Consider the following 25,481-nt stretch of genomic DNA (forward strand, 5'->3'; position numbering starts at 1 on the left):
CATGAAAGTCAACCCTGTGCTGCTGTTATGTGCATGACCAGGAGGACAGCAGAGTACCCACATTATAGATGTTGGTCTCTAATAGAATTACATCACGTACCTATGCATCACTATTTGCCTAATATACCAAATATTTCTCCGAAATCTTTCTGATGCTCCACATATGGCAGAGTAAGGCAATTAATATTTGGGCACTGTGAACAGTTTGCCTATCATCAAATGAATTAGGTTCCAAGAACTCCACAGATTTGATTTGTCACACTTTCTCTGTAATTGGGAGGCAGCATACAGGGGAGTTTGAGGTTGTGACCTCTGAACCCAGACTTTCCCATCTTTTGGATTTTAGTTCCACTGCTTAGCAACTATGTGACTCTTGGGCAACTTAATGGATATGTGTCTCAGTTTCTTCATCTAGAAAACCAGGTTAAAAATCTTAGGGCTTTGGGCGGATTCAGTGAGATAATATCTGTAAAGCAACTAGAACGGTGACTAGCATACAGTTAGAGTTATATTAGTGATCACAACTAATTATTGTTTTATTTGTTTCAGGAAAATGCCATTTTATGTTTGATGTTGAAAAACTGCAAAAAAAAAAAAATGAAATAAAATCACAGGCAGAAAATTTAATAAATACGAAACTGATCTCAATGTTTCATGATTTGCCTTTAGTTTCCCGAGTGCCATAAGTCTGCTAACCTCACTTGGATTTCTAAAGTGAAAATCATTTCTGGAGCTTGCTGAGTGTGGACATGCATATGTTACCATTTTGTTAAAAAAGAAGAAAGCAGTTTTGATGTGTAACACAATCAAGTTATCATTAGAATGATGATTTAGGAACTCAAAGGTTTAATGACCAAGGCCTAGGTCCTAAGAGTCAGGACTCTGTCCCTATACTGCCCCTTTATAGAACCTTGCCTCCAACTGGATACCTTTAGCAAGTCCACAGTTTTAATCGAACAGTTATAATGAGCAATGTAATGCATACTATTTCCTAACTGACTTTGACTAAGGGGATCTATTTCCTTATTGCCATGTTTATAAACTCTCTCTGGTCCTCCTATATCCTCACTTTCCAAGATGTAGTAATCAAGGATTTTAAAACAACAGAATAAGAATGTGTTCTTCTTTCCTAGAATGAATGCCAATGTTATTAATACTTAATATTTGGATATCATTTTCACTGAACACTTCTGAATGACTCCCACATACAGATGTTGGTTTACTTTCACACACAGCCTTCCTCTTCTTGAATGTGTTTCTCTTGTTTTGAGGGGATAGGATGAAGAGAAGAGGGAGGCATGAGGCAAAGTTTCTTTTTAATTTTCTTCTGTTGTTTTCTAAGCAGTCACCAGAGATGAGTTGAGACCCAATAGACTCTAAGGACATGGATCCCACCTCATCTCCTCTTTGATGATCTCTTGCGGGCAATACACTGAAGGATAATGCGGTGGTCCCAGAAAATAATGGGGAATAAATATAGCAGGTAGTGATGCCAGTTGTGTGAAATGACAGTCTCAGAGGTATTACAGGAGAAGGGCTCTCAGAGGTCATGTGGGATCTACTGGCAAGATCTGAGTGTTCCTTGACCTGAGAATAGCATATATTTACCAATCATTTTTTTTCAACTCCAGGGCTACAAAAGCTATTTCCTGGAAAACAGAAGCAGTTTTTTATACCAGTATATTAAAGTATTTTTAAATTGTTAATAATAATGTGGTAGCCGAGATAAGCCACAGTGACTGCTGTGTTCTGATATTCACACTCGTGTGGGCCTCTCCCATGGTGAATAGGGTCAACTTACGTAACTGAAAGAGTAGAACAGAAATGATGACGTGTGACTTCTGAGATCAGGTCATAAAAAACACTATTATTTCCATCTCGGTATCCTTTAAATACACTCTGAGGAATGCCAGCTGCCATGCCACCGTGGGGACATCTGAGTAGTCCTACAGAGAGATCCACATAGGGAGGAAGTGGGGACTCTCACCAATAGCCAGTGAGGAACTGAGGCTTCCTGCCAACAGCTCTGTCAGTGAGCCATCCTGAAAGCAGATTCTTGTCTCAGTGAAGTTGCCAAATGACTGTGGTCCTGGCTGACACCTTGAATGTGACCTCATGAGAGAACCTGAGCCAGAACCACCCAGGTAAGCTAAGGATTCCTGATTCACAGAAATTTTGAGCAATTTGTTATTGTTTTAAGCCATTGAGTTTTGAGGTAATCTACTATGCAGCAATGGATAACAAAACAGAGAAATTCCTGTGTTAGAACATTAACTGAAAGAAGCATGAGACAAACAAATTCGTTATAATTTCACCATTGTAAATTGTACATCAAAAAAAGAGAAAAATATATATTTTTTCTTAGCTATTAGGGCTACTGGATAAGTCATAATCCTTTTTAATTTATAATGTGTGAAGTATTAGTTTGATCAAAAATAACTTTTAAAATAATGTTTAAGTATTTGCTTCATTATAGGAGAGATTAAAACTACTTTCATTTGCTTGGTAATATATTTGGGTAATGATATTCCAAAAACAATTTCAAAAACTAAAATATAAAACTGTATTTCCGGCATCAGGAGAGTTTAAGTTATTTTTTATGTACTATTTTTTCTTTTAGCTAACCTACTTGAATTTGCAAGTTCCTTTTAGCTTCAAACATGATCTTAAGTATAGAAAAATATACCATGCATTCTCATCCTCTGTGCGAAGATTAGGCTGCGATAACTCAGTGACTACCAGCCTAGATGTCAACATACTATATATCTTATCAGAAAAAATATAATTGGAATAATGTGAATAGAAATGAAAATTAAAGTTCTTAGCCACTTTTAAAACTATCTCTACTGCTTTATGTCGTGAAGGCAGTATACAACACAATCATTAGAAGATACAGTCTAGTTCTAACATTGACCATCTATGTAACCTTGTGTAAGTTTCTTACCCTTTTTATACCTCTTTACCCTCATCTTTAAAATGAAGACGCTACTTATAGTATCAGGCTCAAAGCTTTACTACTAGGGGATAAATCTGGCTTGACCTAGAAGAAGTGTGAATTATTTATTATTCTTGGCTTAAAGTTTTCTGATATTCAAGGTTAGAATCAGGATCCATAGGATTTAATTGTTTGAGACATTATAAGATATCACACAATGACTGGGAAATGCAAAACGAGTGTTAGTTGAATGTCTTGCCTAGCTTTTGCAGTCTCACAATCCGGGACTCGAATCTCCACTGTGCAGTTTATTTGCTGTGTGGCATTGGAGGGTGGCATAACCTTTCTGAGTTTTACTTTTTATTTATTCGTATGAAGAAGAGTAGGCGGACTATCACATAAAACTATTTTACGGATGGAATAAGATAGTAAAGAGGAAAAGAGCATTTTTCCTGGTATATGTTAAGTACAAAATACCTGCTAATTCCTTTTTTTCTTGTCTTCTTTATTCTCTATGTATTAGGTGAGAGTTGAGAGAGGACACTGAGTAGAAATGGAAATGAGAAGATGAATAAATGTGAAAAAAATTGTGGCAACACATTGTTAAACTATTGTTCTATTTTGTTATTGCAAAGAGGAATATAATAATAACAAACTTATTAGATGTTTGCCCATTAATCTCACCATGGCATATTAAATTGCCTGGTGGAAATGTTATATCTATTATTCACAAAAGAAACGTTACTGCATATAATTTGGATGTATTCGGAAAACTCCCTGCTTCAGCTTATTAGAAAAAGTTCACAGAGCTGGAACACTCTCAAGGCAGATAATGGTGAGCCACAAGGTGTCAAATCTATCCCTGTCACGAAGAAACAGGAATCTCTTTATAAGGTTAATTCAGGGTCTCTATAACTCTGTCAAAATAGTGGCACGTGAGCATTTAGCATTCTCAGAACCTCAAGAATTGCTGAATAGATCAGAAATCTAACATTATTGCATAGGCTTCTCTGACACACTTATAGGTGTCCAGTATTGAATTTTAAGCAAGCTGACAATTTTTGATCTTGATCTTAATGAACAAGATAGTTTGTCTACTGGGTACAGTGTTTTCCTAAAAGCTTAATTTCCCCTCATCATTTTACTAATGTTACTGTTGGTTGTTTAGAATGTTTAATTAATGATATTTTTACAATCTGTTTATGTCCTGAGGCTTTTAAAACAAAAGACATAATTTTTTTTAAATTCTAACAAAGAATTAATTAATAAAAATTATCATTGGGAGTTATTATTCCCAGCTCTCAACTGGGAATATTTTAACACACAAGGAAGTGGGCAATAAAACAGCTTCTTGGATTGTACAATGACTCTGAGACTTCTCAAAGTCCCTCTGTCCCTTGCCTAAGGCATGCTTTCATATCATGACTGGCTACGTGTTTTGCATGAAAACTGTAGCAATCATTTTCAAAGAAAGGAAGGAAGGGAGGGAGGGAGGGAGGGAGGGACAGAGGGATGTAGGGGAGGAAAATTTAAAAGAGAGAAAACTAGTTATATTCTTACTGATCAAATCTAGGTTTCGCTTTGCTAATTTTAACTGTTATAAATCAGTGCAACTGTCAAAAACACAAAGAAAGTAATGCACAGATAAAGGAAGAACACAATAATAAATGTGAATTGTCTCATTTTCCTTACTTACCTTCTCTTTAATCCAGCATCCTTTCCTTTAATATGTGAGTATCTCAGTTGAAGAGAACAGTGACATTACTTATTTGAGAATGTGTTAAGTACCGATGTTTTTCTCAAATCCTTTTATTCACTACATATGAAAAGACTGCACATCGTTCTTCTTTTGTTTGGTTTTGTTTTCCAATTTTATAACTGAAGAAACTAGAAAAAAAGTGAACCTAAGCAAACTCCAACCCGTCTTGTCTGATTTAAAACTTGGTCTTTCCAAAGTGTATACTGGGCAAGCTACTCCTGTAGCTCAGTCATTGATTCTAGTCACTTTCAATATTGTTTTATTAAGGGGTCAGTTTGAGGAGTCCATATTTTCTTTTGTAGGTTTCCTTCTCTATCCCTGTGCCAGTGTCACACTGCCTTAATTGTTACTATAGGTTTATATCTCTGATAGATTTGTTTTATTTTAGAAGATAGGTTTTAACAAGTGGTTCAATTTATGTAATGGTTACACGTTCATCAAGGTTTTCTCTATTATTAAATTAGATTAATAATATATAATGGGTTATAAAATTTTTATTTGATCTGATTGTCAAATAAATTTCCGTAAGTTGTTCACAGTATTCCTCCCTTGTTGAAACTGTTTGCCTTATCTTAATTTGTCTCCTTTTCACTCCTTATATTGCTTATTTTTGTCTTCTATCACTTTCTTTTTAATCAACTTGCAGAGATTTGTAGCTTTTTCTAGTTGTTACAAGAACTACATTTTATATCCTCTTGAATGCATTTTTGTTTTCTATTTTATTATTTTCTTCCTTCCACATTTTCTAGACTTCTTCCTTTATTTTTTTCAAATTTCTTAAGTTGGATGCTTAGCATATTAATTGTTAGCGTATCTTTTCTAACAGGCATTTCAGGCTACCAATTTCCAACAAATGACTGCATTAGCTGTATCTGACATGTTTAAATTATGTATCTCTTATTACCACCTACATCTGTTTCTTATAAACAAAATTTAGAAAAGTCCTGTTCTGTTTTTCAATCTGACATTCTCTGCCTTCAATTGAGTGCTTAGGTAATTTATTTTTATTATATTAGTTGATATTTTGTATTTAAACTTGCCATATTGGCAGGCATTCTCTTTTCCTTTTTATACCATTTATCTTTATCTATTCATCCTTTCCTGATGTCTTTAGAATTAATTGGAAATTATTCAGTATTCTATTTCTTCTATTGGTTTTTATGGGCTACATTTACTACGAAGTTTTAATAGTTACTTAAAAATTAAAATGTTCACCTTTAAGTTATCACAGTCTACCTTAACTAATATATCCTACTTCATGAGCAAGATGAGAATCTTATCGCACAATTCCGTTTCTATAGATATGTATCTGCTCCAGAAAAAAACGTTAGCAGCTGAAAACAATGATGATTTATTGATTCTTTACATCCTGTTGGTCAGGAGTTGGACAGTGCTCAATTAAGCAATTCTACTCTCTGTGATGTTAGTTTGGGTCAAATGGCTGAATTCAGTTGTGAGCTTGGCTGGAGCTGTAATGCTCAAAAACGCCTCTCCTCCTCCGAGGTCTGTCTCAACGTAACCTCATTATAACAACATGGAGCTGGACTCCACGAAGAATTCCAGGACTAGCCTTTATATGCCAGCTCTTTTTGAGTGTCTGCTTATGTCATGCATGTTAACTGGCCAAAGAAAGTCACATGGTAACACTGAGTGAATCTGAGAGGAGACTTCTCATGAGCATTAATACTGGGAGGCGTGATTAACTGGGGGCCATTAATATACAAACACAAACAAAGAATTAAACTGGGAGAGTGGAGGCTTCAATAGATCTACTACAGCATCATAATATATCTTATTATGTAAATAGATCTACTACAAAATGCCTTCAATATTTGCCCAAATACTCACCCTTTCTGCTGTTCTTCATTCTTGCCTTGAAGAGTCAAAGTTTCATATGGTAATGTTTTTCTTTCATCTGAAGAATTGTCTTTAATATCTTTTAAAGTACAGGTCAAGTAGAAACAATTTTATTCCATTTTTTTTTCTGTTTGCAATCAGCTTTGTTTTGCTTTAATGCTTTAAAAATGATTTTTAAATATTAAAAATACAAATATATATTTTTAATATAAAGGGGTATTTTCACTGTATATAGAATATTTAACAGTTTTTTTTTTTAATTTCTACCAACACTTTTTAAATGACATTTTATTGTTTTCTAGCTAATGTTGCTTCTTGGTATTTATCACTCTTGGGACTCCGTGAAATTCTGGAGTTTGTGAGCTGAAGTTTTCGTTAGGTTCAGTAAGTTATTGCCTGTATGTCTTCAAATATTTCTTCTGCCCCCTTGTCTCTCTCTCTCTTCCCGCCTTCTGGGAATCGAAATGCAAGTACTTTTGATTATTTTATGCTTCCCACATATTTCATACACTAGTTTCTTGTTGACATTATTGTTATGTCATTATCATTATCATCCCTTTTTCTTTCAGTGTGGAATTTTTCTCTTGACCTGTCTTCAAGTTTACTGATTTTATCCACAATGTTTAGTCAGCTACTAAAGCCAAACAGTGATTTCTTCATTTCTGCTATTTCTAGAGTTTCCTTTTGGTTCCTCATGCCCTAACACAATATGTCCACATGTTTTCAGAGTCAGACAGACCACAGTTTAGATCCAAAATATTTATTAGTTGTGTGACCAATAGCTTAGTTCTAAACTTATGGAAATATTAATTTCAAAATCTATAAATTGCCACTAATCACACATAACACTTTAATTACTGTGTAGATTACATAAGAGAGTGTTTAAGAATCTCCTGATACTGAGTCTAGAAAAGAGGAGGATCTCATTAAATATGAGTTTCTCTCTCTTTCCTAAAGTTTCTCATATGACAAGTAACATAAGAGAAACTTAGAGGTTAAATGGCTTTCTCAATGTCAAACAGTTAGTAGTGTCAGAACTAAACCTCAAACCTGCCTTTCAGTTCTAAAGCGAGTTGTGGTTTTGTTTTTTGTTTTTTGGTTTTTTTACTGTAGCACAGCTAGCTCAGAAGTAGCAGCAGGAGCTTTTTATAACAGTTTCACCATTGTTCTATAGTATAAAAACTAAAAAAAAAAGAACAAAAGAAAAGAAAAGAAAAGAAAACTCCTGTCTGGGTACAAAGATATGAAAATTATGTTGGACAGGTACTGTCTTATCACTGAGCTACAGTGTAAATGTTCTAAATTTGGGTTTTCACTGTCTCATCACTGGACTAAGTAGTAGCTGTGACTATATAACCAGTCACTAAACATAGCTGATTGCCCATGACAACTTTTTAAAAAGTGCTTTATTTTTCATTTACTGTTTTATTCTCCTTGTGGTTGTTCTACTTAATTAATGGGATCTATTTGGCAAATGAGATGACTTAACATGAAAAGAAAAACACTTTGTTGATCCTGTCAACTTTCCGCATTTCTGTGAAACTGAACTGACCCTCTAAAAGAATGACGATATATATCTTTCATATAATATATCATTTCTGTTTTACTATTTGTTTGCAGGGCATCATGAAGACTTTTTTTTTTAAATTCTTACAGGAATTTCTAAAACTCCAAGATGCCGCCTTTTACATTAAATTATACACAGTGCCCTATATCTGCACTCTGAATACAGGTGCTGTAGACAAACTAAATATAATTACAGATAATTTTGACTTCTGATGCTTCTGTTTATTTCTGTGCCCTATATTATTTAAATGATAAAATGATAGGGAAATATCCAATACATTATCTCTTTGCATACAGATTCCTCTAAAGGTCCAAACTTAAATGCATGTACAACTCCTGTTTATAATTGATAATCAACAGATTTATAGTTACCATAGCAGCAGACAAGATATGGATATTAGGCAAATAAAGGCATACAAAGATAATAACTAATATTTAAAAGATAGAATTTTTGGCAGAAAGGTAATTTGATCAACATTTTAATTGATGGGTTTTTTCAACTTTAAGAAACATACGGATTATATCTTAATTTCAATATATTTTTAATAATTATTATTATTTTTAATTAATTGGATTATTTTTAATAATTAGTCATGGACTAAACAAGAAGGAAAATTCTACCAGATAGAAATACAAAGATTCCATGTTATAATGTCTGTTAATAAAAGCAGAAATTAAAGCATAAGTAAATAAATAAAATAGAGGTTAAACAATGTTCTCATAAAATTTGACAAAAAAATTAAAAGTTAAAGATATAAATACAAGCTATACAGGAATTAATGAGAGTAAAACATATTGATAAAAGTTAACCAAGGTAATTAAAATCAATATTTAAAGTTCAGTTAAAAATGTGAATTGAAAGCCAGATCAGCAGCAAAAGCAATTGCAAGGAAAAATAATACCAAATATAAAGACAAATTAATGAATTAGAAAAATAAAACATGACCCAGTAAATTATGAAGAAGAAACTATAGCAACAAAGATGGAGTTTTTGTTTTAAATTGTACATTTACTTTTTGAAAATATGTGTTAAATATTTGAAATTTTCAATAAACAGAGTGATTTTCTAGGAAATAAATATTTATTCAAGAAAAGCGAACTATACTGATGAATTATCATGGAGGAGACTGAAAATCAAACATCATAAAAAAATATTTAGGTTTATACTGTCACAGTTTTTCTAAGATATAGGTATTTCCCTATCCTACCATCTATTCCAGAGCATCAGCTATGATGAAAAAATACAAGTTTATTTCAGAAGCTATAAAAGCCCTAATGCCAATTGCTGCCAAAATTTTAACACAAATATGTAAAAATTGAGAAATCCTAAAATTAAAATGCTTTTGTTGTCAAAATTTTTTATAAAATATTTGCATTATCAATTAAACAATATCTACCCTAACCACGTAAAAACTCTATAAAGAATGAAAAGCTCACTTAGCTTTAAGGCAATATACTAATATAATACATTGTATATATTTGAATAAATAAAATATGGGAACTTTAATAGTTTCTTGTGTTAGGCTGTGTCCAGATATACTATACTGAACACCCAAGTAAGAACAATGATATATGAAGAAATAGAATTTGAAAATATATCACAGCAGTGCATAATGCTTTCATGTGGTAATAGAACGGATTTGAGTGCTTACATGTCCCCTTTCTCCCTGTTCCAGCTTCTCCTCATGCCCAAACTGGGAACTTCTAGTCCTAGACTCCTTCAGGATAGCCGTCTTCTCACTCTGATTAACTGGGAAGGCATCAAGGAGCTGCCGCTTTCACATACCCTTAATATTATGTGCATTCTTTGCACTGCTTGTTTTCTTCTTCAATAGGAAGCTAAAGTGTAAGCAGCCTCATCCATGTTTCTGGTATAATTCTTGTCCACACTGTGATCTGGACAAACTCCTAGTTAAATGCTAAAATGATATTAGATAAAAGCTAACCCCTATCCAAAGACTTGCTTCAATAAGGATTCTTCTTTAACACCTTCCCTAACCTCTTACTAATGGCAAATTTTTCCAGGAATTCTATTAAAATCAGGAGTAAGACTGATGTTCTGAATGCTCTATTCACTGCAGCGAGGTTGGTAACAGAAATAAGACTTATGATGATTAGAAAGGAAATACTAAAAATTGTTACTTCCTTTTTTTTTTTTTTTTTTTTTTTGAGACGGAGTTTCGCTCTTGTTGCCCAGGCTGTAATACAATGGTGCGATCTTGGCTCAAAGCAACCTCCACCTCCCAGATTCAAGCAATTCTCCTGCCTCAGCCTCCCGAGTAGCTGGGATTACAGGCGTGCACCACAATGCCCAACTAATTTTTTACTTTTAGTAGAGATGAGATTTCTCTGTGTTGGTCAGGCTGGTCTCGAATTTCCAACCTGATCTGCCTGCCTAGGCCTCCCAAAGTGCTGGGATTACAGGTGTGAGCCACTGTGCCCAGCCAAAATTGTTACTTTTTAAGATAAAATAACATATAGCAACAGAAATAACAGATACATTATTTAGAACTACTTAGAAAATATACTAAATTTGCTAGAACAAAAATGAATAGACAAAAAAAATTTCCTATATATTTCAAATAATCATTTGGAAAATGTAATATGGAAAATGCAACAAAATTTATAAAATGTATATGGATAATATCAATTTAAAATCTGTAGCATACATACAGGTGTTTGTGCACACTACATAAATACATTTGAAATGTACATGCATATAAATCTATATACATAGATATGAATTAACAAGTTACCTAAGCCTGAAAATATACAGTAGTCCCCCTTATTCATGGTGTCACTTTCCATGGTTTTAGTTAATCATGGTGAACTGTGATCTAAAAATTTTAAATAAAATATTCCAGAAACAATTGATAAGCTTTAAGGTGCACACTGTTCTGAGTAGCATGATGAAATCTCACACCTTCCCACTCCATCTTTCCTGGGACATGAATCTTCTCTTCCACCGGTTATCTATGCTGTAAACACTCCCTGCCCATTAGTCATTTAGCTGCCATGTGTGTACTCAGATTGACTGTTGTGGTTGCTTGTGTTCAGGTCACCCTTATTTTACTTATGAATGGCCTCAAAGCACAAGAGTGGTGATACTAGCAATTATGCTAAAGAGAAAGCATCAAATGAAAAGGTCAAATTTCTTGACTAAATAAATTCAAAAATTATATGCGGAGGTTACTAAGATCTAGAGTAAAAATGAATCTTCTATCTGTGAAATTGCAAAGAAGCAAAAAGAAATGCCTGCTACTTTTGCTGACGTACCTCACACTGAAAAAGTTAAGGCCACAGTGCTTGGTGGGCGTTTAGTTAAGATGACAAAGACAGTAAATTTGTGTGTGGAAGACATGAACAGAAGTCTGTTCCAATGGATGGCAATTGGGTTTGGTAGCATCCTTGGTTTCAGACATCCGTTGGGGGATTTGGAACATATCTACCCACAGCTAAGGGAGGACTTACTGTAGTTAGTTAAATCGAGAAACATATTATATATCATAATTGAAAGACTTACCGATTTGAAAATCTTAATTATTCTAAAGTAATCTGCAATTTATCACAATTTTTACTGAGAAATCATTTGGAGGTAGTTTGGTAATTTATTGTTGTCAGCTTTTTTCTATTAACTTGGTAAAATTATCTTAAACATCATCTGAAAGCCAAAGCTATTAAAAATCACTTGGGGTTGGGTGCAACAGCTCATGCCTCTAATCCCAATGTTTTGAGAAGCCAAGGCAGGACTATCTCTTGAGCCCACGAGCTCAAGGCTGCAGTGAGCTAAGATCACACCATTGCGCTCCAGCCTGGGCGATAGAGCAAAACCCTGTTTCAAAAAAAATGACTTGGGAAATCTTGTAAGAGAAGAATTTCATGGGAGAATTTGATGTGAAAGGTATTAAAACTCATACAAAACTATACATTAAAAAGGGTTGCTGGCATGTAAACTGACAGATAAAATGAAAAATGAGTCTTGAGATAGACACACACACAATGTATTAGAGTATCAAATCATCATAAATCAATGGGAAAGATAATGATGCTAAGATAATTTGCTATGTATTTAATATGATACAGTATATAATACTTTTCATTAAGCATACTACTTGAGATGTATATATATTGTGGCCTCATCAGTATTCTTCTCGATGAGTAACATTTCTGTGGATATACTACAATCTGCTTAGTCATTTAGAAACTGATGGACATTTAGATTGTTTTCAGCTTTTTGGCATAAAAACTGCTGTGAGCAGCAGCAGTTTTAAAAGCTGCTGTGAGCATTCAAGTTCAAGTCCATGTATGGGAGTATGTTTTTATTAATATTTGTCTTGAATAAATTATCTAAGGATGAAATTTTTGGGTCATATGATAATTGTATGTTCAACTCTATAAGAAACTATGACAATGTTTTCTAAAGTGGTTGTTCCATTTTACATTTCCAATAGTAATACATGAGAGTTCCATTTGTACCACATTCTGCCAACACATGGCTTTGTTCGTTTCTCTAACTGGAGACATAACAGTAGATGTGTAGTGGTATCTCATTGTGATTTTGTGTTTGTTTAATGACCAGTGATATTGAGGGCCATTTCTTTTGTTTATTTGCAATCCATACAGCTTTGATAAATGTCTTCTCAAATATGTTGCCGATTTTTGTTAGACTGTCTTTTTATTAATTGTGTTGTAAAACGTTTATATCTAAAAGAAGCCCTTTATCAGGTATGCCTTTTGTAGATATTTTCTCCCAGTCTGCAGCTTGTCTTTTCATTTATTTGGCAGTGACTTTTGAAGGTGAAAAGTTATCATATTAATTTTTATGAAGTTCAACTTATTCTTTAATAATTTGTGCTATGTTCTATTCAGAAATCTTTGTTGTCTCTAAAATTTTTGTTTTCAGCTGGATGTTTTATACTTTTCAGTCTTATTTTAATTCTGTGACTCATTTTGAGTTAATTTTTTAAAAAAAAACTTTTATTTTCTGTTTGGGGGTACATATGAAGGTTTGTTACATAGGTAAATATGTGTCATGGGGGTGTGTTGTACATATCATTTCATCACCCAGCTATTAAGTCCAATACCCAATAGTTGTCTTTTCTGCTTCTCTCCCTCCTCCCCTTCTAGTGGATCCCAGTGTCTGTTGTTTTCTTCTTTATGGTCATAAGTTCTTATCATTTAGGTCTCATTTATAAGTGAGAACATGTGGTATTTAGTTTTCTATTCTTATGTTAGCTTGCTAAGGATGATAGCCTCCAGCTGCATTCATGTTCCTGCAGAATACATGATCTCATTCTTTTTTATGGCTGCATAGTATTCCCTAGTGTGTGTGTGTGTGCATGTATGTGTGTGCACATATAGATATATATATATGGAGATACAATTTTTTCTCTTTCTCATTTCTGCAGTCCTCTGTGGGGTGTTTCCTAGTACCACCTCCCAATAGCATCACCTCCCAAACAGGTACTAAAATTTTCATTCAACGTTTGTTCCTGAGAGCCTGAGAGAGAATCCAACCTAAAACAGTAGGCAAAGGTACAAGTAGGGAGATGGATAAACAGGCTGGATAGATAGATAGATAGATACATACATACATACATACATACCACATTTTCTACATGGTCTAAGCTAAGGGTGAAGTTTTGTTTTTGTTGTTTTACATATGTATATGCAATTGTGCCATTGCCATAGGTTGAAAAGACCATCTTTTTTCCACTGTATTTCCTTCACACTTTTTGCCCAAAATGTATTGATCATTGTGGACATCTATTTCTGAACTCTCATGCTTTTCATTGATGCCAAATTTATGCCAACACCATAGTGTCTTGATTCCTGTAGCTTTATAGTAAGTTTTAAAATCAGGTAGTGTAAGTACAAAGTGTTGTTTTTTGTCAAAATTATTTTGGCTTTTGTGGCTCCTTTGCATTTTCACATGACTTTTAGATACAAAATACAAATGACCAAATATATATGCAAATATTCTCCATATTATCTTTAGCAAAAACAATGCACGGTAGAAACAACTTTGAAATGCCATTTTTGACACCTTCAAATTTATATAAATAAAGAAAAATTATACCCACCTTAGTAAGGATACAGTGAACAGAGCTACTGTCAGGAATATTTATGTAATTTTCCTACATAGAATTTGGCAATTGATGTCAAGAGACATAAACACATTCATAGGCTTTTATCTGGTAATTCCCTTTCTGGACATCCAATTAAAAGAGATACTCAGAGTTGTAGTTGAGCGCATTTGGGTGTATTGTAGGAGACTCTGATGGTAGCCCACTCACATCACTGAGGTATTCATCTTTCCTGTGCACTCTGTCTCAACACATCCCAGATGCCAGTTCCTGTGACTTTACAGATGTGCAACCTATACAGTTGCATAGGGTCTCATGCTCAGAAGGGCCTTGGTTTCATGCATTGCTGTCACCTTCCTGAAATCCTTAAATATTTTTAACAAGGGGCCTCCCATTTTCATTAGACACTTGGCCCCACAAATTATGCAGAAGATGCTGCCTCTGACTTCGCTTAAGGACTTCCTTTGACCCTTGGAGCCCATCCAGTCCATATGGGACTGGAGGGAAATGTCAAGTGATCCCTGCGCCCCAGAATACCCAACAGGACAGGCTGTATGTCTCCTAGAGTTCACCAGAGAGATCAGACCTCAGTTGCCTACTGTGTTCAATAATCAACGTTCATTCATTTTGTTTTTTTTCTCTTTCTCATTTCTGCACTCCTTTGTGGGGCGTTTCCTAGTAGCACCTCCTAACAGTATCACCTCCCAAACAGGTACTAAAATTTTCATTCAAGATGTTCCTGAGAGGGAATCCCGCCTAAAACAATAGGCAAAGGCACAAGTAAGAAGATGAGTAAACAGGCTAGCACAGTAATCCAGGCGAGATGATCGTGGCAGTCTGAAACAGGATGATAAGAGCTGAGGTGGTGGTAAAGGTTGGATTCTGGATATTTCTGAGCATTGTGCCAGCAGAGTTTGCTGAAATTTTGGATGTATAGTGTAAGACCATGAGGTAAGTGTGGAGTAAATTAATGGGTTTTAGCCCAAGCTACTAAAATAGATATTAACTAGGATGATGACGTCTACTAAAAGAGACGTGTGGGTAGAAAATTGGGTAGAATATGCCAAGTTTGAGGTGCTGGGTAGAGGTGAGAAGATGCCAAGTACGTAATTAAATACATGTGTGTGGAGTTCATGGAAGTGGTTGAGTCTAGAGTTAAATATTTGGGAATCATGGGTGTATAGATAGTATTTAATCCCATGACACCTGATGAGTTCAATAAAGACGTAACTGTTGATGAAAAAGAGATGCTCTCCAAAGATGACACTTCAAGAGCTTGGGGATATGGGAAGAATCTGCAACTCAGACTAAGATGAATCAGATAGAGAAGTAGAAACCTAGAGGGCATGGTTCCCTAGAAGCCAAGTAATGAAAGTTTATCAGGAGACAGAGATCTCTTGATTCAGAAATGACAATTGGATTTAATATTATGGAGGTCAACGCTGACTTTGACATGAGCAGTTTCTTTGTACTAGGGGAGGCCAAAGTCTGAATGGCATGGGCTCAAGAGAGAATGGGAGGAAAGAAATTTTTCAACCAGTACACATATTTTTTTCTGGGAATTTTGCAAACAAAAGAAATTGGGAGCGATACAAAATAGGTAATAATTGGAAGGGTAAGTAGAATGAAAATAGTCAACCTTTTTTAGTTGCAAATTACTATATTATATTTGTATGCTACTGAGAAAGAGTAGAGAAACAAAAAAAAATGCTGTATTCATTGCTGTTATTGAGAATATTAATGATACCTTAGGTAAATGGCTGGAGGTGATCTTCTCAATGTAATTTTGAAATATTAATTATATTTTAAAGTGATTAACTGGACATTCAATATTTCCATCTAATATTCTCTCAATATTTCTTCAGTCCATTTCTGCAGTCTACAATCCATTAGACCTTCACAACTTACATCCAAAACCTCTGTATTTAAGTGGGCCAAAGCCTTGGAAACATTGCAAACAGCAATACAGTCATAGAAAAAATTACAGTGCAAATGTATTAAGGCTGACAAAAGGTAAGGTTTTTTGTTTGTTTGTTTGTTGTTTTTTGTTTTTTGTTTTTTGAGACAGAGTCTGGCGCTGTCGCCCAGGCTGGTGTGCAGTGGCGCAATCTCGGCTCACCACAAGCTCCGCTTCCTGAGTAGTCGGGACTACAGGCGCCCGCCACCATGCCCAGCTAACTTTTTGTACTTTTAGTAGAGACGGGGTTTCACCCTGTTAGCCAGGATGGTCTCGATCTCCTGACCTCGTGATCTGCCCACCTCGGCCTCCCAATGTGCTGGGATTACAGGCTTGAGCCTCCTCGCCCGGCCAAAATGCAATTTTTTTTATGAGTGTGAACACGTGTATTTTGAGATGAAAATATAAATATTCCATAATAATAAAATGGCAAAAAGAAGTCTTTTTTGTGTTGCTTTATAAACCTCCCTCTGAGAGAGAAAATTCTATCCCTGGTTATGACTTCTAAAATATAATCTTAAAACCGAACATTTTGCTTTGTCTTTAAGAAGATAATCAGAGCTGTGGATTAAAAATACTCAAATGTACATTTATTTTATATCAGCTAGTAAGTTATTATTGACCTTCTACTATATTTTAGAAAGGATATACAAAACTTTAAGATGTGGAAAATTATAAGATACAGTCCCTGTCATCAAGAAAATCAGTTGTGGAAATTCTCTTAGTATGGTTCATAGAAAAAAACAATGATATGGCAGGGAATTCTGTTTTCTTTAACGGATTGTCCTAGCAATGAAATACCAGAAAAAAAGCCATTCAAAGACCTGGTTCACAAATATGCATCACGAGTAACTTAAATATCTGATGGTCAGAAGACTTGACTTTCTCAGCCTAAACATGTCTAGGTCTTAAGAGGACAGCAAGTTGGAGAGAGAAACCTGTTTTGTATGTGTTTTGTTTTGCTTGTTATTTGGGGGGCGTAAGGCTAGGGATGTTTCTGACACACCAAATAATTTATGCAATGTTCACAAACTGAAGGTCAATTCATTCTTCAGACAGCAAACAATATACACTGCTTTCTGTTTTTGTTGTTTTTAACAGAAACAGAAGTTATTCCTGCCAATAACCTGATTCCTGGGTAATTAGGGACTGAAAAGGTAATCAGGATTCAAGTGCGTTGAAGTTCACAATTGGGATTTGTGCTTAAAAGCCCTAGAAACTTAGAGAGAAACCCCCTCTGCATCCTTTGAAATGGTCTAAAAGTCTAATCACCAACTTGAGAGAGTGGATACTGCAGCTCCTTTGAGTATGGCAGTTACAGACAAGACCCCAAGAAGACCTTCATGCTTCTATGTAAATAAAGTTACTCTCATTGTCAGTTTTAATAGGGTCTGGAACCTACCCAAATGTGACTGAAATCTAAGTGTCCTTTGCATGTCCTAAATATATCGTGTTAAAATCCATCCCTAAACACCAATCTACTGTTTATTTACCAGTTAATAGTTTATTTCCTTTAGCCATGGAAAACAGACTGTGTTTCTTTTCCATCATTATAAACCAGGGTTAAAGAAACTTAGTAATATTTTAAAGGGGAAAATAAAAAGTAATGAGGCAACTCCTTGAAATTTGTGGTTTCAGTCCAAATGATCCTATCGAATTTCATTTATTGAGGAGACAGAGTGCTACAAAATTTCTAGAAAAGTTGTATTTATCGGTACTTTAATCATTAAATGATCAGGATCAATAAGCCTTAGTCAGTTTTCCAGTCATCATAAATGGCCCCATGGACATTCTCCTACTACGATAGCTAGATGAATAATCAGTACGTTCATCAGTTAACAACTGGCTCATTGAACTTTTTTGTACTTTTTGTCCTTGTCCCCAAAAAGAATAAAGGGAAATAGTATTTGGTCAAGCCCTGATAAATCAATAACTTAATGCAGTTAGTTACACTTACTTAGTGCAGTTAATATTAAAAGCTTGTAAGAGTTTCCTTGTATTTACTTCTTTATTCCCACATCAGCCGTTACAGAACATTCTCATTTTCCACATGAAAGCCACAGGAGCCATTTCACAGCACAGACCCAACAGACTGAACACCAAAAGATTAAGTGGCTAAGCTGCCTAGCATCGCTTGTTTAGCTTTGCCCACAGGATTTGAATTTGCACTATATTGTTGAACATCCTAAAATAATATAACCACATCCCAAACATTGCATAAAGAAAGTCTGTTCCATTTCTCGCCTCTTTAGATTGCACGTCCAGAGCAATTTCTCCCAAATTAAATGCCATTTGGTTTGCATTAGAATAATCAGGAAAACTGCAAACATTAATAAGTCTGCAATAATGGCAAAGTTATTTTCTTTTCTAAATAGTGCTACCCACTACCCATACCTACGAAAGCTTGTCCATCCTGTTTTCTCGTTTATTTTAAAAATAGATCCATCTCTGTAATCTTGCTGAGTGTTGTGATTCGCACCCTGGTTTTATGATGATGTGAATTTTAATATAAACACAGGTGTAAAGGGAAGCAAAAGAAGCAGCCTACTAAAACAAATTTTCCATTTGCATGTTTGGCCTGGGTCATTCCAAGCATCCATGCATGCATTCACTCATTTATTCATGTATTAAAAAGCATTCATTGAGAGTCTGTAATGTGTCAGGGTTGGTAATGGGGCTGGAAATAAAAGAATGAGAGAGAGGCATGGTCCTTATCATTAAGGGGCACAAGGCTAGTGTGAAGAATGTGAACAGTTAATAGATCATAACAAGGAGTATATGATTAGAGTGATACATTAAATGGTGCAAAGTCTCATTGAATATATTTTTCTAAAGAAAGGCAGTTGTATTCAGAGCATAGGGCAGAGGAGTAACCTATCTGCTCATACATTCACCTTAAAGGTATATATATTAAGCTTTATCTGGGATCATGTTGGCATTACATGGAGATCATTATAAAGTTATTTTGGTGACCTGCTATAGCACATAAATGTGGCACAGAGCACTTATCTGACTCACCCCACAGCAGAACTAGAAATCTGCAGCTAATTGGTGAATTTGGTAATTAATATAAAATGAGAATTTTCACCAGATGTAATCCATACAATAGCATCAGGTATAGTGGCTTTATCATTAAATGATGCATATAATATAATTTAGTTATATATACTAAAATAAATTGAAGGAAGTCTTAAAAATGAGAAAGACAGCTATTACTAATATCAGTAATTAGCTTCAAAGGTAGAACTCTAGAACAAGAACATATTCTAAGGTGCTATTAATAGGTCCTTAAGGTCCCTTCAAATCCAGAAACATTATGTTTAGTTCAGTATTTTCATATATATTAAACAGAGTATCGATGACAGATGTTATAAATCTTAAAAATAAGATTGTTCCATTTATATATTTTTCAAGAAATAGCACAACCTTGCTAGAACCACTACATTTTTTTCTTTATGTGTTTCATGTATTTCAACTTTATTTAAAAGATTACTATAAAAATTGCTAACTTCTTATTTTACATCTTTTATTCCAATTCCTATACAAAGTTTACTGCAAGAAGCAAATGCTTAAAAATATTTACCGCGGTATCATGATATTTAAATTCTCCTTTACTTTTCTAAGTAGGTACCCAGACAAAGAGTATTATTCTTTCCCACCCACTTCATTTTTTAGAGAGTTTTCCGGTGAATTCATCAGTCTACTACTTGAGCCACTTGGATATTGTTCTAACCTGCATACCAAGATTTCTTTTCAAAGTTAACAATTGTGATTTCTAACATCACAGCAGTGTTTTTGTTTCTGCTGTGCTTCTTTGATATTGGCAGGAATCAGTTCAAAAGAATGCGATGAAGCCTTCATTAAGGGACTATGATACTCATAGACTCTGGGAAGGTAGCCAGGGGAATCAATTGGTGAAACATTCAAAGCAAAAGGTGTACCACCCTCTTTTACATTCTCACACATGCCAAAGCTGACTGCTGAGGCGTTGAACTAAAGATCCTTGTCCTAGTCTTTGAGGTGTTCGATTTCTCTTATTTCCTTAGACCTGAATACCTGTTTTTATTACATTGCTTTCAGCGTGATATGTTATGATGTTCTGAGATTTCACTTCAAGGCATTGGCAGGTTTCTTTTACATCCGTGCATTTAGTAATCATGGAATGGTACTGGAGAAGAAGCTGCAGGGCAGGCCATGTGATAAAAATTACAAGGGTACTTCTACCCACCAGAGGACACTGGGCCTGGAGATGTTCTTTGCCTGAGTCAGAGCAGGGCAGGAAGTTCATGCCCTTGGGATGTGAAATGCTGACTTTTTCCTTGTTATTAGGATATAAGCCAAGCTAAGAAGAACAAGGAGTCTGTGAAAGGAAAGGCACCAGTTTCTCTGGCCCCAGTGTTCACCTGTCAATCCGCTGTTCCAGATCCAGACTATAAAGAGTGAAGGGGGCAGGGAGAAGGAGAAAAGAAGCAGCAAATTGTCTTGCACAGAGATTGTTTGGATTAGCTAATAAAATCTGCTAAGCTTTTGAAAATCCCTATCAAAAATCAGGCAATTAATTTTATCTCCATTTCTAATCAAGAGCAGCCAACGTGAGTTTTCAGAGCAAAGACAGAGACAGTGATTTGGTGATGTTATTTGGGTGATCACAAAGACTTTGTAAAGACTTTGAAGTCTTTACAAAGTTTAAAGAATCATGGATTGTTGCATAAAAACCACAGAATAAAATAACTGTATTTATCAATCTAATATAAGATACTAACTTAAAAAGTCATGGCACCCTACACTTCATAAAACTACTTGTTTACACTATATTCCTATTTACCATAAATTCCTTGTGCACGTTTTCATATACATCTATTTAAGATTTCCCCAAAGATAATGTTGCCTCATCAAGATTATCTAAAAATGGGTGTAAAGTTGTAAGATCATCAAAGTTTTAGAGTTATTAAGAGCTTTGAAGGTAATTAAATCATATCTTCTCATTTTATAAAATAAGCAATGGAGACCAGAAAGAATAAATATTTAGTTCAATATTACAAAGCTCACTAACAGAGACAGGCTTTTTCTGGTTCCCAGGACTTTGAAGACACCGCACTGCATCCAAAGAACAGTGTAGCTGGCAGGGCTTTCTATACGAAATCGGGTTCTTGCAAGTTAAGCTTTATTCATCCAATAAAGCCTACAATTTTCAGACAAGGTTTGAAATAGTACTGTAGTTTTTATTGGATGAATAACCACTGAAATAAGTTTATATAGTATTTAATCATTATATATAGTCATATATATAATGTAATTATATATAAATAATATATATTTAATAAAGTACAGTGCTCAGTGGGTTAAAATAAAGATTGCTAGTTACAACAAATAAGTATTCACAGGATATTAAAATAATTGTCAGTTTAGAACTCACTGTTCTCCAAGAAAATAAATACAGGTAATGAATTTGAGAAAACATAGTGTTTCACAGATGAATAAAAAATGCATTTGAAATGCTAGCATATTATTTCCCAACTTTTTTCAACCAAAGAAATCTTTTCAAATGTTCAGTTACAATTCTTTCAACAGGGAATGTAAATTTTAGAGATTTATTTTTTAGCTTCTTTCTAATATGGTTGACTGTTGAACACTAGATTGATGTGTTCAATGGTCACACAGACATCAATTGGGATAATGATGTGACAATAACAAGCACATTTTCTTGAGAAATACTTTAAAAAGTAAATGATATACTGAACCACAAAATGAAAAATGGGGAGATATAAATGCTCTTTAAAATGTTTTTGTAAACATACTGAAATGTAGACAGAAGCATGTAAAACTGGAAATAGAGCAAAATGTGTTTTCAGGTGGCACTTTAAAGAAAGAGATGAAATAAAAATGAGGGGCAAAAGATGTATTTTCTACATGTGGCATTGAACTTGAAACCAAAACTGCAAATTTATATAAAGAGTTCAAAATAAGGGAGATAGTCAGTGAACTAGAAGAACAGAACAAGCCAAATGAAGATTATTTTATATGTGATTAAAATGATTAAACGAGAAGGTTGAATAAGAGAAGGAAAACATTTTTTGACTTAATGATGAAAGCTATCAAGAAACAGAGAAAATGATGAATAATGTGATGAGATGGACCATTTTAATTAAATTTGCAAAGCATAAGTTAATCAAAAACTATATAGGCCAAATTAAAAAAAAAAAAGAAAATGGATGGCAAGTTAAGATCTGAAGTGAGGAAAAAGAAGAGACACAAGTTATGGTAAAGTAACAATCCAAGGAGCTTTGTGGTGACTGACTGCCCAGGACAGCCCTATTACTGACCAGCGTGGTGTCTCATGCTTTATTTCTTAACAATGTCAGAAAAGTCAACTGGTGCCAGTGCACAAGAAATTCAACAGCAATTTGCAATAAAACACAAATGAAATAAGTTACATTTTCTATTGTTTTCAGTCTTATTACTCAAATCAACAGGAATAAAAGAGTTCTCTAATGCTCCACTATTAAAATGTTTTCCTAAAAGTCAAATACTTGACATAAATGTAACTGATTACTAAAGCAAACCTTGTGGATTTGACAAGGCACTTGTTTATCAAAGTGGTAGAAAAGAGAAAAAGCCACTGTAAACATGCATTCAGTTCTGAAATTTGGTCTTAATACTTTTCTTCAAAGCTCTCCACGGTATCAAACAATGACATTAAATAGGTAAATTTTGTTGTTTTCAGTTGTATACAGAAATAATTCTGTTTCTCTATATTTCTTAATGACACTTCCATGAGATTTTCAAGTTGTTGCATTTAGCTTTTGCCAATGCTCAGATAAAAATTGCGTGTTTACCTTATCACATAGAACATTTCAAATTTTATATTGCTATCTAGTCAATCAGCTTGACAGCTCCATTCTCACAGTTGGCGTTCTCTCTTTCTCTTTCTTCTTTTTGATTGACTCGGCATAACAGCTGACACAATAGCCTCTGACCAAAGGGAATAGTTCTTTTCCAGAGTTGTTGTTTTGAATTCTATTCACAGTTAACTATGTCTCACTGAACCCTTCCAATATAAACAAAATATTTGGATTACTTTCAAAGTAATAATGCCCCAGGGCAAAATTTAATATAAGACCCAACTTCCTTTTTTTTTTTTGCAATTCAGCAGAAAGACCTGCAAAATATTTAATGCTTGACAGAATGACCAGGACCCATTTTTACTGTTGCATTAGGTTGGCCACTATCTTATCCAGTAAGCAGATTACCTAGTTTTTGTTATTTTTTAAAAGCACATCTTATGAGAGGCAGATGCAACATCAGCCATTCACAATCAATTCTTATGTAAAAAAGAGAATGATGAATCCTGCTCCCAACCAATTTGGGGAGGAGCCTCCTCAAATTGCTTGATGCATCTCCAGCTAACCTTGTGGTAATTAAAGTAAAACTTTCTATCATGCAGGATCCATGCTACTTCAGTCATCAACTAAGCAAATTAATAATATTCATCTCATAAATACTTCCCTGAATAACTTACAATATGTTATAAGATGATTAAAGACTTTAAGTTCTAGAGAATTTTTCTTCATCCTGTTCATTATTCAGATAGATTATCTATCTAAATATAAAATATTAGTAGGTAAGACAATCTGGTCTTGGCTGTCCCTGGTCTTTAAAAATAATTTGTATCAGTCAACTCTTCTTAGGAGTATTTTATCCTACAGAATCATTGACAATTCATGCAAAGCAAGTTGTCTGGAATTTATCAGCTTCAGATGACTGACTGCTAGGATGTGTATCTCGACTGAAACTTAATGGTTAATAGCCACAGTATATTATTTTTCCTGATGCATTACAGCTAGGGTTTCTACTTTTGCAACCTGGAAATAAGATGTCTGAAGTTATTTTAGCACTATTTCTACCTTTTGAAAAAACAAAGGCAAGTTTCTGGATAGAACAAGAAACAAAACTGTGAACTGAACAGACGGAGTGTAACGAGTCATTATTATTAAAATACAGGGAAGAAGATAGTGTTGCTACAGCCAATCATTGTTGGTTTATTCCCTGGTTTATTTAGAAAGATTGGCATGGGGGTTTCAACTAGCACATTGTGTGTGCCAGAGTCATCATGCTGTTTTGCTAGACAAGTGGTAGAGATCACATTTCTCTAATCAGCAGACTTTTTATTCTTACACTTAAGTTGCCTTTGCTTATCTTTCTCACGGCTTCTAATTTTCACCTAATGAAATCGTAAGCTTTGGAGTCAAACAAACCTGAGGTTGAAGCCAAACTTTGAGAGTTATTGCTTGTTTGGCCAAGTTAACCTCTCTTAGCCTTAGTTTATTCAGCTGTAAAATGGTGAAGTTATATGGGCCAATGGTGAAATGAGATACTGTGTGTGTGCTTGTGTGTGTGTAATTTAACAGAATGCCCATCATAAAATATTCAATGAACTTAAGCTAGAATGTTTCTTATCTTATTATTAACTTTCTAAGACATCTTAACTATTTGAATAAGGTGGGCTTATAATTAAATAAATAAATTAAAATACATGCATTTATTCAATTACTATTTCATAAGTACCAAATCTGCTGAACACGTTTTTTGGCAAACAAGGATACAATAAAATAAGACCCTAGATTTCAAAGAACACATGGAGTCTGCCCAGGGAGATACCTATGTGGATAGCTGACAATAAGACAACCTAGTAAGTGTGATAGTACAAAGGTGACTAAAGGAGCAAGGAAACACAGAAGAGGGACTATTTTATCTTTTCCTTGGAGGATACTCAAGGGAGATTCTATAGAAGAGATAACTCCAAGTGTGACCTTGAAAAATGAGTAGGAATTTGCCATTTCAAGAAGAGGAAGGGAATTCCCAGCCAAAGAAATGAACAATGCTTCAGAGGTGTTCACATATGTCTAATGCCAGGGACTGTGATTCAGACCTGGCTGGATCACCTGATGACTTTAGCTTTACTAAGGGAATAATCTTTCCTGAAAATCTCTCTATTGTTACCACTACTGTTAATACTATTAAAATACACAATTCAGTTAGTTTTGATGTTTCTATTCACCAGCACTGTGACCACCATTGCCAAATATTGCTACCTTTGTTTCCGATAATGGATTTTGGAATACTTTACCACTATTCATTTCCCCTACCAATACATTAGCTAAGATGTATGGGTGGGGAAACGACTTTATTTACTGTCTTCTTTTTTTTTTTTTTATTATACTTTAAGTTCTACGGTACATGTGCATAACGTGCAGGTTTGTTACATATGTATACTTGTGCCATGTTGGTGTGCTGCACCCATCAACTCGTCAGCACCCATCA

Source organism: Colobus angolensis, unplaced genomic scaffold (genome assembly GCF_000951035.1).
Source record: "Colobus angolensis palliatus isolate OR3802 unplaced genomic scaffold, Cang.pa_1.0 Scaffold41, whole genome shotgun sequence".
Taxonomy (NCBI): domain Eukaryota; kingdom Metazoa; phylum Chordata; class Mammalia; order Primates; family Cercopithecidae; genus Colobus; species Colobus angolensis.